Source organism: Pipistrellus kuhlii, unplaced genomic scaffold (genome assembly GCF_014108245.1).
Source record: "Pipistrellus kuhlii isolate mPipKuh1 unplaced genomic scaffold, mPipKuh1.p scaffold_m20_p_1, whole genome shotgun sequence".
Lineage (NCBI taxonomy): Eukaryota > Metazoa > Chordata > Mammalia > Chiroptera > Vespertilionidae > Pipistrellus > Pipistrellus kuhlii.
The window spans coordinates 26,016,702-26,033,405 of record NW_023425404.1 but is presented as its reverse complement, the minus strand read 5'-3'; the positions used below and the strand labels follow the sequence as shown (position 1 = coordinate 26,033,405).

The 16,704-nt window shown below is 41.7% G+C and overlaps 1 protein-coding gene across 3 annotated transcripts in view; it reads left to right on the top strand.

Annotated features, from left to right (window-relative positions):
* Nucleotides 1-1,178: 1,178 nt before the first annotated feature.
* The window catches only part of FBXO34 (F-box protein 34), a 61,266-nt gene continuing 45,740 nt past the window's right edge, over nt 1,179-16,704 (top strand). Inside the window, exon 1 of one of the 3 annotated variants that reach the window (XM_036435988.2) lies at nt 1,179-1,314. The gene's annotated coding sequence lies outside the window, so the exon portion shown is untranslated. Of the gene's footprint in view, nt 1,315-2,085; nt 2,111-3,281; nt 3,336-16,704 lie in introns of those variants that run through there. The other 2 variants (XM_036436001.1, XM_036435995.1) reach the window with 2 other exon arrangements.

The window sequence follows — 16,704 nt, the reverse complement described above, 5'->3', positions numbered from 1 at the left end:
GTGTGTGATAAGCTGCTTTTCTTTGCCTGTTATATTTTAGTACTTGGAATGCAATAAGTTTCTCAGCTGGATTTGATTCCTTTTGTGCTATAACAGTTAGTGGGGTATGCAAACCTGAGTTCTCCTTTTGTGATCCACTCCCCCTCCCTTGTTTCTTAAGGTAGTATTGCTGTCTTGGCTTCCAGTCTCTTAAGCACAGCTCTTAGCCCTCCTAGTCCTCTAAGAAGCTGCAACCTCTAGTTTAGACCTTGTGTTCCCACGTGAGTGGCTTCAGGCTACAGGGTCTGTGGCCTCATCTGGACTGTCACATTTGATCTTATTCCACTGACCATGGAGAAAACATCTCCTGGGAAAAATCCCACTAGAAAGACTCTTCTTCTTGGAGCAGGCCACCTTAATCTCGTCCCTCTTCCAGCTCCTTAGAGTTTTATAGTCTCCCTGTGCCACACTATCCCCACCAGGACTCCCTCCTGAGGGCCTATGGCCTGATGCACACTGCATGGGTACTCCTGGTGTCATTTCTTGGGATCATTCCCAATGCATGGAGAAACAGAATCAAGGGAAGGACTTGCCTAAAGTGCTTTCACTGCCTTATAGTCTTATCTTCTTTCTCAAAGACCAGTGCTATTCTAAGTGTGACCTGCTGGCCAGCTGTAGAGCAAGTCAATTGCCATTTTCAAAGTTTACGGATTTACGGGTAGGTTTGCATAGAAAAGAATGACAGAGAGGGACTCTCCCAACTCCTTCATTTTACAAATGAGAAGTCAGAAGCCCAGTCATCCAGGCTAGTAGCAGAACCAAAATTGGAACCCAAGTCAATAGGATTTATAAATACGTGGTAATCTAATACCATTTATAGCTCCGGGTGCACCCATGAGTATGAATACACTTGTCATGTTTATTGACTAAACACTGCCATTCCTGCCATTCTGGTTAGTCCTGAGGTCTGACTGCTTTCCCTGCAGGTCGTGCTGGAGCTCTCACGCTCCGCCACCACTTGGGGGCCCGCAGATGCTTCGCCCCCACTCCTCACGCCCCACCGGCCGAAGTACCACACAATGCCCGGCAGGGGGCGCTGCGATACCCTGGCCCCCACAGCCCCTCCCTCGGCCAACCGTCGATTGGGCCGGCGCGTGACGTCACGCCGTTTTAGCCAAACAAATAGGATTCGGGGCGAGCGTTGGGCTTCGCGGCGCCGCGCTGGGCGCTCGGTCCGCCTCAGCGGTGGGGAGCGAGCCAGGCCTCCCGCCGCCGCCGCCGCCGCGTCGGGGTGCAGCAGCCCCGGGCCAGGCCCGGGCCGGGGCAGGCTCGCAGGTGGGTCGGGGCCGGGTGGCGTGGCGGCGCCGGGGCAGCAGCGCGGTCGGGGTTGAGCGACGGCCACCGTGGCCGCTCCCCGCCCCCTCCCGCCGCTCGCCTGCGCTCCCGGGACGCGGGGCGGGTGGGGGCGGGGGCGCGCCCGCGGGTCCGGGGCGCGCGGCGCTGCGGGCGGGCGCGTCCGGGGCCGGAGGCGGCGGCCCGCACCTCCCTCCTCCCGGGCCGGTCTCCGCCCGCGCGCGGGCCCGGCGCCGAGCGCCCCCGCGGGCCACGGGGGTCGGGCGAACCAGCGGGCGGGCGCGGGGTCTCGGTCCCGGTCCGGGCTGCAGCCCCGGAGGCTACGGATAGGCCGTGAGGAGGCGGCGGACCGGCTCGCCCCCGCCCGGACCCGCGGCCGGGGAGGAGGTCGGGCCCCGGGTGGGGGTCGCGCCCGCCCGTCGGCGGGGCCCGGCCACGCTGCCCTTCCTGCCCCCGCGCAGGTGAGCCGGCGCCCGGCCTCCACCTTCCCAGCGCCCTCGCCTCCGGGCGGGCGGGCGGAAGTCGGCTGCGGGTCGGCGATGAAGTCATAGTGCTGCGGGCCCGCGGGCCTGTGACGTCCGGGCGGTGGGCTGTGATGTCACCGCAGGCCCCGGCCGGGACCTGGGCGCGGGAGCGGGAGCGGGCGGGCCGGGTGGTGCTGGAGGGTGATGGGGGGTGGGGGGGGGTGGTGGGAGGAGGAAGTTGAGGCTCCCGAGGCCGGGAATCGCAGTGGATTTGAATCGAAAGTTGTTCGATACCAGCATTTTCCAGTGTTAATGGAATAGTTGTCAAGTTCTTCAACTTAGTTTGTAAGACACATCTGGTTTAGAGACAGCTTCATCAGAAGGACTTTTGGGGGCGTGGGGAGGGGGCGTTTAATGTAAATGGCTTTCAGGAATCTAAACTCATAGTGTGATGGTTTGTTGATAGGAATTGTGTGTGTGTATGTGTGTGTGTGTGGCGGGGGAATAGAACTCATTTGAGTGCTGGGATGCAGTTTGCCTTACTCTTTTTTTTTGCTAGACAGTTTGGAGGTTATCTATGTGCTAGTTGTAATTTTTGTTAGAGAATGGCCTGGGAGAGGGAGAGCAGATCTTTTTATTACTGTTTATTTTTATTTTTATTTTTGACATTTATCTTTATTGTTGAAAGTAATACAGATGTACCATTCCCGGCTCCCCCCTTCCCCCCTCCCCCCATTGACCCCTTCCAGCCCACCCCTGACCCCTCGCCCCAGGCTTTCACAACACTATTGTCTGTGTCCATGGGTTATGCATATATGCGTCCAAGTTCCCTGGTTAATTTCTCCCCACCCCCGCCTTCCCGCTGAAATTCATCAGTATGTCTGTTACATGTTTCCATGTCTCTGTGTCTATTTTGCTCGTCAGTTTATTTTGTTCTTTAGATTCCACATATGAGTGAGATCATGTGATACTTGTCTTTCTCTGACTGGTTTATTTTGCTGGAGAGTAGATCTTAAATGAACGTTTCCCATTGTGAGGAGGAAGGTGTTTGAATTCATCCAGTATTCTTAAATAATAACTACCTGGAGATTTAATTCATCCAGCTTGTCCCTGCCCCATGCTACCATGGATAATTGAGGGTTTCCTCTGGTTAGAGCTCAGCAACAAGCCTTTTTTTTTGGTTTCTTACTAAGGCTGGGCCGTAACAATATACATAATATCCCAGGACTGCTTGTCTAGACATGTAACTTTTTGTCAGTGGTGCTTTCAAATATGAAACTATAGAATTTTAAAAAAGTTTCTTGGTTTTCTTCCAGGGCTTTCAAAAGAGATCAGAGTGGAAGAGAGGCTAGTCATTTGTCATTACTCTAGGTTCAGCTTATCAATACTTTCATTCTGTCTTCCTCTCTGTAGAATCATTTACTAGAATCTAGTTTGAAAGGTAGATGGCTTAAAATTAAAGCGTAATTGCAGTTTGGTTTTCAGTAGGAAGCTTGGATAGGAATCCTCAATCCATTTTCACTGACCTTGACTTGTAAGGTAGGTTTTTTGTTGTTGTGGTTAATAGTCCTTCCAGGCTCTTTATAAATTATTGATAATGTATTGCCCCTCTGGATTTTGCTTCAACATATAGAGGAAAGTTATGCTATACACATTAACTCACAAAATGAGAACAAAATTTTACCCTCATTAATTACTCTTAGATTTGACTAGAAGTTCACAAAGCTTTCTTGTAAGTCTCATTTTGATCCTCACCATACCTTGGAAATTCAACAGCCTTGTGTGTACTCCTGAGAGTTATTATTATTACTTAAAGAAATTGGGAATTGTATGGTGACAATGCTGAGCGAAGTTTCTGAAGACAATATTTGTGTGCATCCTCGGGACTGATAGGTACTGCTGATGTGGAGGGTGTTAATCTCTTCTTTATGATGAAAGGATCATGGCAAGATATTATATAATGAAGTTGATAGAGGTACAAAAGCACCTTTGCATGTGTCTTTTCTGGGTGGCCTTCCTGTGCCAGGCTATATGGCTCTGTCAGTTAAGTGTACTGGTGTAAATGGGGAGGGACGAAGTCAAACTGAATGTGAGTTTACAGGTAAATAAATTGTCATAATAAGATAGCTCCTCCCTGGCAGTGCATTTCAAATAAAGGGGGGAAATGCACCGCTAAGGAGGAGAAACTTTTATTGTCCCTCATGGAAAATGAATTAATTGGTAGAGAATGAATGTATGTGTAATCTATGTGACTGAGGACTGATGACAGTTATAAAATAAAATAAAAAGCCAGATTATGCTTATAGTTGCATAACCTTTTAACAAGTCATAATTCTTCTAAAACATTTTTCTCCGAAGGCTGTTTTTCACCTAGGCCTTGCTGTTTTAGGTCTCTGAAGCAGCTTTTACTTATAAATGGAAACTTATTTAGGGTCGGGCTTATTATTATTATTTTAAAATATTTTATCATTATCCAGTTTACAGCATTTGAAGGGACTAAATCAAATATCAAATAGTCGTTAGTGATATAGCATTTTTCTGACAGATAAAAACAAACATCATGCAGAATGAAGTGCTAAATTTTAGAAATTCTTTAGAATATGCTTATTGGGAGCAGTTATTCTATTAACATGTAGAATTGAAATTCTTATACAAGCTTTCTATTTTATTTTCTAAGCTTAAAGCTTATGCTAAGCCAGTTTAATATGGTTTTGATATTCTAGTAAACATATTAACAACAACTAACTTGTTTTAATATTTTTTTGGGAGAGAATGTACTAATCGTTAGAGACATCATTTGGTGTTATCTTCCAAAATTTGCAGCTGTTCAGAAACAGACACTTGAGGGAAGCTACTAGGATATAATGAATGCCTTCCTTGTTAGATCATGTGTGACAAGTGCATAATCTGCAGTCCTTTGGAATCAACAACAAAAAGAACAGATTAGCTCCAAATGCATTTAGGTCATTTGGAAATTGAATTCCTGTCAATCCTTACCTTTGCATAATTTATCTTCTCTTTTAGTTCATACTTATGGTATTTTGAGCTGATGAAGTTACTGTGTTATCTGGGAGCGTAGTAATGATTAAAATGTGTTTCTTAGTGATAGTTGAGTTTATCAGACTTTGATTTCCAGCCCCATCTTCTATTTAGCTCCACTGAAGAAGCACCAGATCTTTTCTTTGAAAATCTTTACCTTCAGAATCCTAGCACATACATTTACCATCCTCAATACAATGTGAGTATAAATGTGAAATTAAGCTACATATGTGTTTTATATTATGAGGCATGGGGTTCATTCATCTAACAAACATTTTTTGAGGACCTCTATGCCAGGTACAATTCACTCAGATGAATTGTCCTTAACAGCAAGGACATTTTGTTTTAACATTTCTTTGCTATGGAGGGCCATGATTCTAAGGGGCCAGAATTGGACCAGAGGATAAACCATTTATGTTATATCAGGTTGTCCAGAGATCTTGTCTAAAGACTGGTTTAAGGATGTATTAAAAGCTCAGGTAAAAAGAATAGCTAACAGATTATCAAAGGGTCTAGAATCCATGGATTTGAATTATCCTACAATAAATGGAGTTTAAGTGAGTGAGCTCTTTCTTTGAGGCAAGAATGAGCACTTAAGGCCAGAACTAGTCTATATATGCAGTCTAAAGTTGGAGGTAGAGAGAAGAGGAACAGTCTAGACATCCCAATCTCAGAGGCAGGTATATATCTTCTTTGTCAATCCTTTTCTTTAATTGATAAACTTCTGAAATATGTGATCCTCTCACAGCCTTTGTTTCCATTATTTGCTTTCTTAACATTTTATAATGAAAACTTTCATAGGAAAGTTTCAAGAATTGTTTGTATATTAAATACCCACAACCTAGATTCTGCAATTCATATTTTATAGATTTGCTTTTCTGTATCCATCCTATCTTCCCTCTCCTATTCACTCATTAATGCATCTCATTTTTGTTATATTTCAAAGTAAGTATACTTTATGCCTAAATACTCCAGAATGCCCATCATAAACTGCGGTGGGTGCTTCTGTCCTGCACGGAAACGGAGGACAGGTTCCTGAGTGGAGGAGCTGAGGATTAAGAAAAGAGACCAGAGGCAGAAATAGATAAAAGCTGGGTGCCGGTGGAGGCTGTCACTCTCATGGAGGGACAGTCAACACCCACCACAGACAACACAACACATTTATTGATTTCCAGAGGGGGGTTTAAGGTCAAAGAAGTTTTGGGTGTGCCCAGGTCCTATTCATTCCATCATTCCTGGGATTTAGCATACCAAGACTAGGTAAATCAAGGTCCTATTCGTTCCTCATTCCAAGCACGTGGATAAAGTTAAGAAATCTGTAACAGTCTCCCACATTTTGGGAGGCTGTTTCTGGGGTACAGCCATGCCAGTCACCTTGGACTCAGCTGACATTAATTTAAAGGTCATCCATGTGCATTCCCAAGGGGCCCTCTACAATAAACTATTTGTTTACTAGTTTTTTAGATAAAATTTATATACTGCAGTAAAAGTACAGATCTTATGGGAAGCATTCCCTTAGTTGGGATAGGTTCATATATCTGTAACCCATAACCTTGTTATGCTGTAGGACCATTACCATTACTATAGAAAGTTCCTTCATGCACGTCCTAGTCAGTTTAACTTTTTAATCTCCTGCAATCTCTTCCATCAGTATCTTCTGAAACTACCTGCGCAGAGAGCCTGCTTTGTTAGCACATTTGGGTGACATTTTGTTAGGTAATCAGTATATAAAGATATCAAGAATACAGCCACTGTTCTCTCTGTCTCTGTCTCTGTCTGTCTCTCTCGTTAATCCTCACCCAAGGATATTTTTCCCATTGATTTATAGAGAGAGAGTAGAAGAAAGGGAGGGAGAGGGAGGGGGAGACAGAGAGAGAGAGAGAGAAGCTGGTTTGGCTCAGTGGATAGAGCGTTGGTCTGTGGACCAAAGAGTCTCAGGTTTGATTCCCATCAAGGGCACGAACCTTGGTTGCAGGCTCATCCCTGGCCCAGGCCCTGGTTGAGGCAAGTGTAGGAAGCAACATCGATGTTTTTCTCTTTCTAATCTTTGGTCTTCCCCTCTTTCTAATCTTTCTAATCAATGGAAAAATATCCTCCAGTGAGGATTAACAAAACCAAACCAAAAAGAGAGAGAGAAACATTAATGTGAGAGAGACATCAATTGGTTGCCTCCTGCACGTACCCCAACCAGGGCTGTGTTCTTGACTAGGAATCGAACTTGGGACCCTTCAGTGCAAGAGCTGATGCTCTAACCACTGAGAAATACAGGCCATTGTGACCTGCTCTCTTTAAGCTTATAATTTAGTTTGGGTTTTAGTTTAGATATTGCCAGAGAAAGCTTCCTAGGTGTGGGTCTTGAATTGGGCTTTTATTTTAGGGTCCAGATTTATTTATTTTTAATGGAGTGTGATTAGAAGTTTTTTTTTTTTAATTTTTTAATTTTTGATTAGAAGTTACGATGTAAATGAACAGTAGTAGACAAGGGTGGGACCCAGTTTTGGGAGGAGTGTGAGCATTATGCTGTACCCATGATAATTTAAAATATTTAATTGATTTTAGAGAGAGAGAGAGAAGGGAGGGAGGGAAAAGAAGAAAGATTTTAAGCATTCATTGGTTGATTGACTCTTGTATGTACTCTGCGACTGGGGATCAAACCCAAAACCTTGATGTATAAGAACAATGCTCTAACCAACTGAGCTGTTTTTTGAGGAGGGAAGTAATGTGAAAAACTGATCTTTTAGTTAAATTCTTACCTCCTTTGCCTTCTTTGGGATTTATTTATATAAAAGACCTCTTCATCTTTTAAATTCTCTTCTCTTAGTTTCTTTGCCTCTGATTTCTCAGTTTTGCTGATAATTCTCTTCCAGATCCAAACTATCTAAACTTTGTTCTTGACTCTGTGGTATTTCTTGTAATCTTGCCTCACCTCTTAGGGCTTCTCCATTATAATTCTTTTCAGGTTATGCCTACATCTGTATCCATAAGCTGTTAACTCTTGTTAGGCTCCTAACTTAATACAATGTTTCTTTTGTATATCCCTGTTTACTTTAGCAAGAGCATTTGCTCTAAGAAGTTGTAGCAAATGGGATTTATTGGGAAAGGAAGATATGTAAACTTTGAGTGGACTGAATGGACAGTTTAGACTAAGTTTCTTAGAATAAGAAAGATACAGCAAAGCTTGCCTATTGACACCGTGGACTGTGTTGTTGAAGCAGAATGCTGCTGCCACCATACTTTGGCAGAAGTTTTACTTCCTTAGACAGAACCATCATCATATATTACTTGCTGTTCTCCACTGAGGTTTTATGTCATATGTAAAACCTCAGCTTCAAGGGCATCTGGAAATTGTAGTTTTTAGTTGTCCATCCTCTATGACGTATAGGAAGTTCATGTGAGAATAGATTGGAGTAAGTACAGAGTGAATATTCAGTACACTCAGTTTGTGAAAACTAAACTAATTTTCCTCAGATCCCCTCAATGTGACAAAGTTAAATCTTTTATAATTTCGCTGTTTCAAAGCATAGACTTAGGTCTTTTATTCTAGTTTCTTAACACATTGTGGACGGATCACGAGAATTTGCCAGCTTTGTTTAGCTCCACTTCATATTACATAGTAGTTTACGAAGTGTCATACTTTAAAAAGATATTAGCTTGTAAGAACATGTAATAAATAACTTCAACATGTAGTAAATAACTTCAAAATGCAATGGGTATTTAATTTTAAAGCGTGCTGTTAACATTTATGTAAAATGTATTTTGCGCTCGTTCAATAGAAACTTAACTGGCCACTGGGTAAAGCTAGCAATGAAACTACTGGTCCGCAGTATGTCAAGATAGAAACAACTGAAATTAACTACCATTTAGATTTTTTATATTGTGATAATAACAAAAAGTCCAACTCAACTCACTGGCTGAAAAGTCCAAAGGTATAGCTTGATTCACTGTACTTATGTGATCAGAACTTCATCTTCCTCTTCTTTCTGCTTCTATGGGGTGTTGGTCCCTTTGTGGTTACAGCATGTTTGTCTGCAGCTGAAGCTCCACATCCTCATGCCATGAATTTCAGAGGAGGGGAAGGAAGCGTGCTTCTATAAAAGATGTAGGGCAGGTCTCTTGATTATTTTGCTCCAAGCCCCTTTGGCTTATAGGACCCCTTTTCTGAGTTATATTTTTTTAAAAAATTAAATACACAGGACTACAAAGGAAATAGTTATATTAAATATATATTTGGGCCGAAGCCGATTTGGCTCAGTGGTAGAGCATCGGTCTGCGGACTGAAGGGTCCCGGGTTCGATTCTGGTCAAGGGCATGTACCTTGGTTGCGGGGACATCCCTGGTAGGGGGTGTGCAGGAGGCAGCTGGTTGATGTTTCTCTCTCATCGACATTTCTAGCTCTCTATCTCTCTCCCTTCTTCTCTGTAAAAAATCAATAAAATATATTTTAAAATATATATATTTGGCTTCCCATCGAGATGGCGGTGTAGGTAAATGTGGTACTTACATCTTCCCACAACTGCATCAAAATTATAACTAATCTACAGAACAGCCATCATTCAAAACTATCTGAAATCTAGCTGAACGAAAGACCTACCACTAAAGATGTAAAGAAGAAGCCACATTGGGCATTCCTCGTAGGAATACTTCTTTAAAATATATATCTCCTCAACAGTGGAAACAAAAGGGGGAAAATGGGACTGCATTAAACTAAAAAGTTTTTGCACAGCAAAGAAAACCATCAACAGAATGAAAAGATAATGCACTGAATGGGTGAACAAGTGTTGGCAAGGATGTGGAGAAAAGGGAACCTTCATGCATTGTTGATGGAAATGCAGATTGGTTCAGTCATGGTGGAAAGTTACCTCAAAAAATTAAAAATGGAACTTTCTTATGACCCAGCAATTCTGTTTCTGGGACTTTCCCTCAAGAAACTGAAACACTAATTTGAAAGAATATATGCACCCCTATGTTCATTGTAGCATTATTTACAATAGCTGAGATTTGGAAGCAGCCCAAGTGCCCATCAGTAGATGAGTGGATGAAACAGCTATGGTACATATATACACAGTGGAATAATATTTGGCCATAAAAACACAGAATATTTTACCCTTTATGACAGCATGGATGGACCTGCAGAACATTATGCCAAGTGAAATAAGCCAGTCAGAGAAAGGCAAGTACCATATGATTTCACTCATGTGGAATTTAATGAATAAACTGAACTAACAAGCAAAATAGAGATAGACTCATAGATAGAGTCTGACAGCTCTGGTGGAGGGGGGCCCTGGAGAAGGTGGGTGGAGGGATAGCAAAACAACAAAATCTCATGGACATGGAATACGGCATGGTGATTGTGGAGCGGCGGGTGGGTGGAGGTGGAAGAGGGTACAGGGGAGATAAATGGTGATGAGAAAAGTACAGAGTGTTTAGAAAGGAATAAAAATTAAAGAAGCCACATTGAAACTGGTACAGGGAGCAGAGGGGCGTGGGGTACATGGAACAGGCTGGTCCAACATCCATATGTGACAGGTAAAAACCAGGAGGAATATCTTGCTGCGGAGGTCCCTTGAAAGGAGCAAAAGGTCCTAGCCCCACACCAGGTCCCCCAGCCCAGAGTTCCAATGCCAGGAAAAGAAGTCCCACGACTTCTGGCTGTAAAATCCGCAGTGATTGTGGCTGGATGAGATGGCAAGCTGCTGGAGTCCCAGGCAGTTTTAAAGGGTCTGAGCACAAACTTGCTTGGGCTCACTCCCTCTGAGTTCCAGCACTGGGACAACATGTCAAAAGGCATTGGGGACAAGTGGAGAAGAACTGTCTGGTATCAGAGCAGCTTTCTCCTAGCAGAAGTGCTAGCAGAGGCCATTGTTTTTTTGAGACCTTCCCCCACAGAGCCAGCAGGCAGGTACCAAAACTGAGACACAATCAACATATCACTGTTTGCCTCACAGTGGTGATTCCTTGAGACCCCCCAGCCCCACCCAGTTTGTGGGTCCATTCACGCCATCTCCAATGGCTTTTCCATATAATGGCCTGTCTTGGCTCATGCTTCAGATTTCCCTAAATTCTCAAACAAGCAGCACCTGGCCTCAGTGTGCCCTGTACCTCTCACCAAGTGGTCCCAGGCTCAGTATCAGTGGCAGCCCCCGTTGGTTGGAAGCTTTGCTTCACCTGGGCACCTCCAAGCGGCAAGTGGCAAGCATCTGCAGCTTGCTTTCTAACTCATGCTAGGTGGTCCCAGGTAAAACAGAATTGTGGCTGACCGTAAAAAAAGACATGGAAACCATAAAAAAGAGCCAGTCAGAAATGAAGGTTACACTAAAATTAGTATTTTATAGGGAATCAACAGAATAGTTGAGGCAAAGAATCAAATCAGTGATTTGGAATGTAGGAAACACACAATGAGAAGAGCAAAAAGGAGAAAAAAAAAAAATCCAAAAGAATGAGGATAGTGTAAGGAGCTTCTGGGACAACTGCAAGTGTACCAGCATATTATAGGAGTACCAGAAGGAGAAGAGAGAGAGGAAATTGAAAATCTATTTGAAAAGATAATGACAGAAAACGTCTCTAACAAGTCCAGGAAGTACAGAGTTCCAAACAACATGAACCTGACAGGCCCACACCAAGACAATCATTTAGAACTGAAGGACAGATAAAGAGCTTCCCAGACAACAAAAAGTTGGAGTTTATCACTATCAACCCAGTATTACAGGTGTTTTTTTTTTTTTTAGAAGAAGGATAAAGAAGATAAGAAATATGAGCAATAAAATGGCAATAAATACATACCTATAAACAATTGAATCTAAAAAAAAAAAAAAAATGACCAAGCAGAACAGAAACAGATTCCTAGATACAGAGAATTTTGATGGTTGCCATATTGGTGGGGGATTGGGATGGGAGAAAAGTTGAAAGGATTAAGACGTACAAATTGGCAGTTATAGGATAGTCATGGGAATATAAAGCACAGCATAAGGAATATAGTCAATATTCTAATAACTATGTATGGTGTTAGATGGTACACAGTTTATTGGGATGATCACTTAGTAAGTTATATAATTATTGGAATATATACCTGAAACTAATATAATATTGTATGTCAACTATAGTTGAAAAATAAAAAATGATTTTAAAAAAAATGCCAATCCACAGTCCAGTATAACGCAAAGGATCAGATTGTCAGATTAATCATGAATTAGAACTCTTGCCCAGTGTCAGGCTTCACTAATAATTTCTAGGATAGGCAATCAAGAAGCAGATCTGTTACACGGAGGATGGCTCCTGCGTGAGGTGATTTCCCATGATCTTATCATGGCTGACCTCTTCCGAGCCAGTGAGTTGCATGTCTATTACAGGAAGAGAGTACCTGAGAGCCATCCTTAACTATATGGTTTTTCTTCTTTGACTTATTAGTATACAAAACATTTGAAAAAATTCCTAATGATTGAACTATCTTTGATTTGTCATGGTATTTACCATTTTTAGGTGTTTTGAAATTTTTAATAAAATCCTGGATTTATAGTAAAAAAAAAAAGGGGGGGGGAATATATAGTTAACCAAATTATTTTTTTAATTATAAGATTAATATGTGCTTTATTAAATAATATTTTAGTCCAAATAATATTAAATAATATTCTTTATTAAATAATAACTTAGGCCAAATAAGTCTAATAAATTCCAAGTAGTGATGAACCAGTCACTGAGAATATGGATATCTGTTTGGTTTAGCCAGCATGGGCCTATCCTGGAGCTGGGGATGGGGTCATTGCTACCTAAGCAGCATGTTGGGAGAGAAGTGAATTCACATCCAGGGATTACTGGATGCTGAGTAGCAAATAGTATCTGTCCATTGTGTCATACTTAGTCCCCTCTCCCTTGTACTCTTAGTTAACCAATTAAAGTTTTAGTGATCTTTTACTTGGATTTGTCTTTTCCCGATTAGTCACTCAGGTGGCATTCTAGGCCTCCAGTATGGAGTATGTGTGATAGACCATTGGGTTGCAAAAAGAAAAATATTTGAACTGTTTATTTTTCTTGTCCTATTAGTATTTATTTTTGCTTTTGCTTATTCTCTATGTAAAATATAGTGTACTAGAGGCCCGGTGCATGAAATTTGTGCTGTGGGTCAGGGAGAGGGGGTCCCTCAGCCCAGCGTGTGCCCTCTCTCAGTCCAGGAGCCCTCGCGGGTTGTCTGATTGCCTCGGAGGTGGGAGAGACTGTACCATTGCCACTGTGCTCGCTGTAAGCCTGGCTTCTGGCTGAGCTGCACTCCCCCTGTGGGAGTGCATTGACAACCAGGGGCAGCTCCTGCATTGAGTGTCTGCCCCCTGGTGGTCAGTGTGCATCGTAGTGACCGGTCGTTCTGCCGTTTGGTCGATTTGCATATTAGCCTTTTATTATCTAGGATAGGATAAACTAGTAGTACAGTTGTGTATACACACACACACACATACATACACACATTTATGGGCACATGTTAAAATTGTTTTAAATCATGGGAATGGGAGATTAAGAAAGTTGAGATGACCAGAGAATAGTGCTGTTAGTAGAAATATAATGTGAGCTATGTGTAATTAAAAATTTTGTTAGCGCTTAGCTGGTTTGGCTCAGTGGTTAGAGCATCAGCCTGCGGACTGAAAGTTCCTGGGTTCGATTCCAGTCAAAGGCACATGCCTGTGTTGTGGGCTTGGTTCCCAGTAGGGGGCATGCAGGAGGCAGCCAATCAATGATTCTATCTTATCATTTATGTTTCTATGTCTTCCTTTCTCTATGAAATCAACAAAAAATATATTTAAAAAAAATTCCTCTTAGCCACATTTTAAAAATAAAAGGAAATATCTAAAAATAATTCTTAATACTATATTATTTAACACAGTATATCCCAAACATCATGATTTCAACATGTAATCAATATAAAAATGATTGAGATAGTTTGCATTCTTTTTTCATATAAAGTCTTTGAAATTCATTGTGCATTTTACACTTAAAGTTCATCTCATCTTAGACTGGTGTGATATTTCAGGTGCTCAAAAGCTACATGTGTCTAGTGGCTTCTGTATTGGATAGCACACTTCTAGACCAATGATCATTCTGAATTTAGATTTTTATAGCTGTCTCTGTTAATAGTTTTCATAAATCCATTACTTGCCCTCTTTAGTCTTTTTCTACAGTTGCCAGGTAAATTGAACAGAAATTCCACTGAGATGCTACTCCCTTGCACTAGGTTTTTGTGGCATTATGTATATGTGTGTATATGTGTGTTGTGTATAATGTCTTTGTGTGTATATACTAATGTATATATGTATATGTGTGTATATATACTATAGTGTGTATGCACACACACACACACAAACACAAAATATTTCAGAGAGGTAGAGAGTCTCTTGCATACCCCCTACTGGAGATTGAGCCTGCAACCCGGACATCTGCACCGACAAGGAATCAAGCTGTGACCTCCTGGTTCACCTGGTTCATAGGTAGACCCTCGACGTTTGAGCCACACCAATTGGGCCGTGGCATCACATTTAAAAGTAGCTCTTGAAACTTTTTGTAAGATCCTATACTCCATCACATGTCTGTGGGATTGTCTGTGACAAATCTGGAGCTCAATTAGGCAGTTTTCTGAGCCTTGCTTTCCCCTTTCCATTTCTCTAAGTGTAATCATCCATTATAGAAAGCCTGTTACAGTAAAACCTCTTCGGACTCCCAGCCCCTCTACAGTCTTTCCATTTCCTGAATTCCTGTGGCGTATATTGAGTACTCGGCCAATTAGCACTTCATTATTCAGTATATTGTTGTCTATTGCTAATTGTTTCATGTGTATTAGTCTTATAGTATCAGGGCGAGGCAGGGCCTCAGGGCGTCACTAGGCTGGGGCTTGGCAAACAGTGATGGCTTCGGACAGCCCTCTCTGCCTTTCAGCATTTCCAAGTCCCCTGATTGCTGCGCGCTCCTCTGCAAAAAAGTCACCCTCGCTTTTGGACCCGATGGCCCACAGACCAGCTTCTCCCGTAGGCATCTGGGTCCCCCTGGGTGTCCCTAGAAACTGGATTTTAGAGTGATCAGGAGCTTCTTTCCCTTTTGATTGGAAAAAAGCCACGTGCCCAGTTGCCTACCACCAGCCCATTCATGTGCCTCCGTACCTCAGCTTTTCAGCGCTTGTGCTCCTTTCTCTTTCCTTCTCCTTGTAAGACTTCCGTTCAACCAGCTTTCCCGTGGTTCTGGGTGATAGACGTTTTGTCTTTTAGTTGTAGTTTTGAAATTGTGCATTAGATTAGTTGTTTACCTTTGCCACCATCTTGGTTTCTCCTGTTTTTTTATTTTTATTTTTATTTTTTATTTTATTGATGTTTTACAGAGAGGAAAGGAGAGAGATAGAAACATCGATGAGAGTCATCGATCAGCTGCCTCTAGCACACCCCCTACTGGGGATATGCCCGCAACCAAGGTACTGTACATGCCCCTGACTTGAATCGAACCCGGGATCCTACATTCTGCAGGCCGACGTTCTATCCACTGAGCCAAATCGGTTTCGGCAGTTTCTCCTATTTTGTTTTTTATTTTTATTTTTATTTATTTATTTTTTAAATATATTTTATTGATTTTGTACAGAGAGGAAGGGAGAGAGATAGAGAGTTAGAAACATCGATGAGAGAGAGTCATCGATCAGCTGCCTCTTGCACACCCCCTACTGGGGATATGCCCGCAACCAAGGTACATGCCCTTGACCGGAATCGAACCCGGGACCCTTCAGTCCCCAAGCCGCCGCTCTATCCATTGAGCCAAACCGGTCTCGGCTTGTTTTGTTTTCTATTTTGCTGGTTAACTTTGACACTTTCTAGCAGATTCAGTTGTAGGAGTTTGTGTATTAAAATGCTCATTTGCTTCTTGAAAATTAAAAATATTGATATTTTTAATTTTCAAGAAGTATTATGAAGTATAATTTGTAATGGTAAAATCACTCTTGGAACAAAAGTATTGATTATCTGGAGTTTCTGAAGGTGAAATTTGAGTTTAACAAGGAAGTCTCAAAGGACACATTTGCCCTATTGTCTAGGAACCAGGAGAGGTAAACTTGTTTCCCAAGTAGGGCAAGAGATTTTATTTCAAGTTCAGTCATCAGAATTATTCTCTTTACTTTCTACCCACCAGTTACTTTAATCTGTAGTTCAGGCATCTTTGCTTTGATGAAGCACTCCATGACAGTGCTTTAGCCTATATGGGATACTGCAAATAGGAGTATGAAAATGGATCCTGAAAATAAGTCCAGAGAAATTCTTAGGCTTTATGCTTTAGGGATCCTTTCACTTGACATTTTTGATGCCTGTGTTTTATTTAACATGTTCTATGGTTAGCTTAGTAAATTAGTTATACACTAACATTTTTAACTTGTGGAATTTCAAGGCCTGTTTATTATTCATTTACTTTAAAAAGTGCAGTGTATTTCATATGCAGGCACTATGCTGACCTCTGTCACTTTTTATCTTTGCACCTTTTTACATAACCTTTATAGTCTTTGGTAAGTAGTAGCCTTTATTTAAGAATTTACTTTTTGTCTTATTTAAACCTTGTGGGGCTTTTCTCCCTTTTTGGAAAATTTCATTAATTATTATTAGTCCAAATAAATTAAAACAACTTTACATTCTAGTTTCACTAAAGAATATAGTATAAAATGTTCTTACACTTAAAAATTATAGTATAAGACATTTTAGAAGCACTGAACATGTTACCATTTTATTTCCAAATCTAAAAAATGAATGATTTTATTTTCTTCTTTATTTAATTCAATGGCTTAGACTCTGTATTCCAGATTTTCTCAGTCACTTAAGATATTCTTGGGTTTATTACAAAGAAAATTGTTTGATTCTTATTGTAGTAG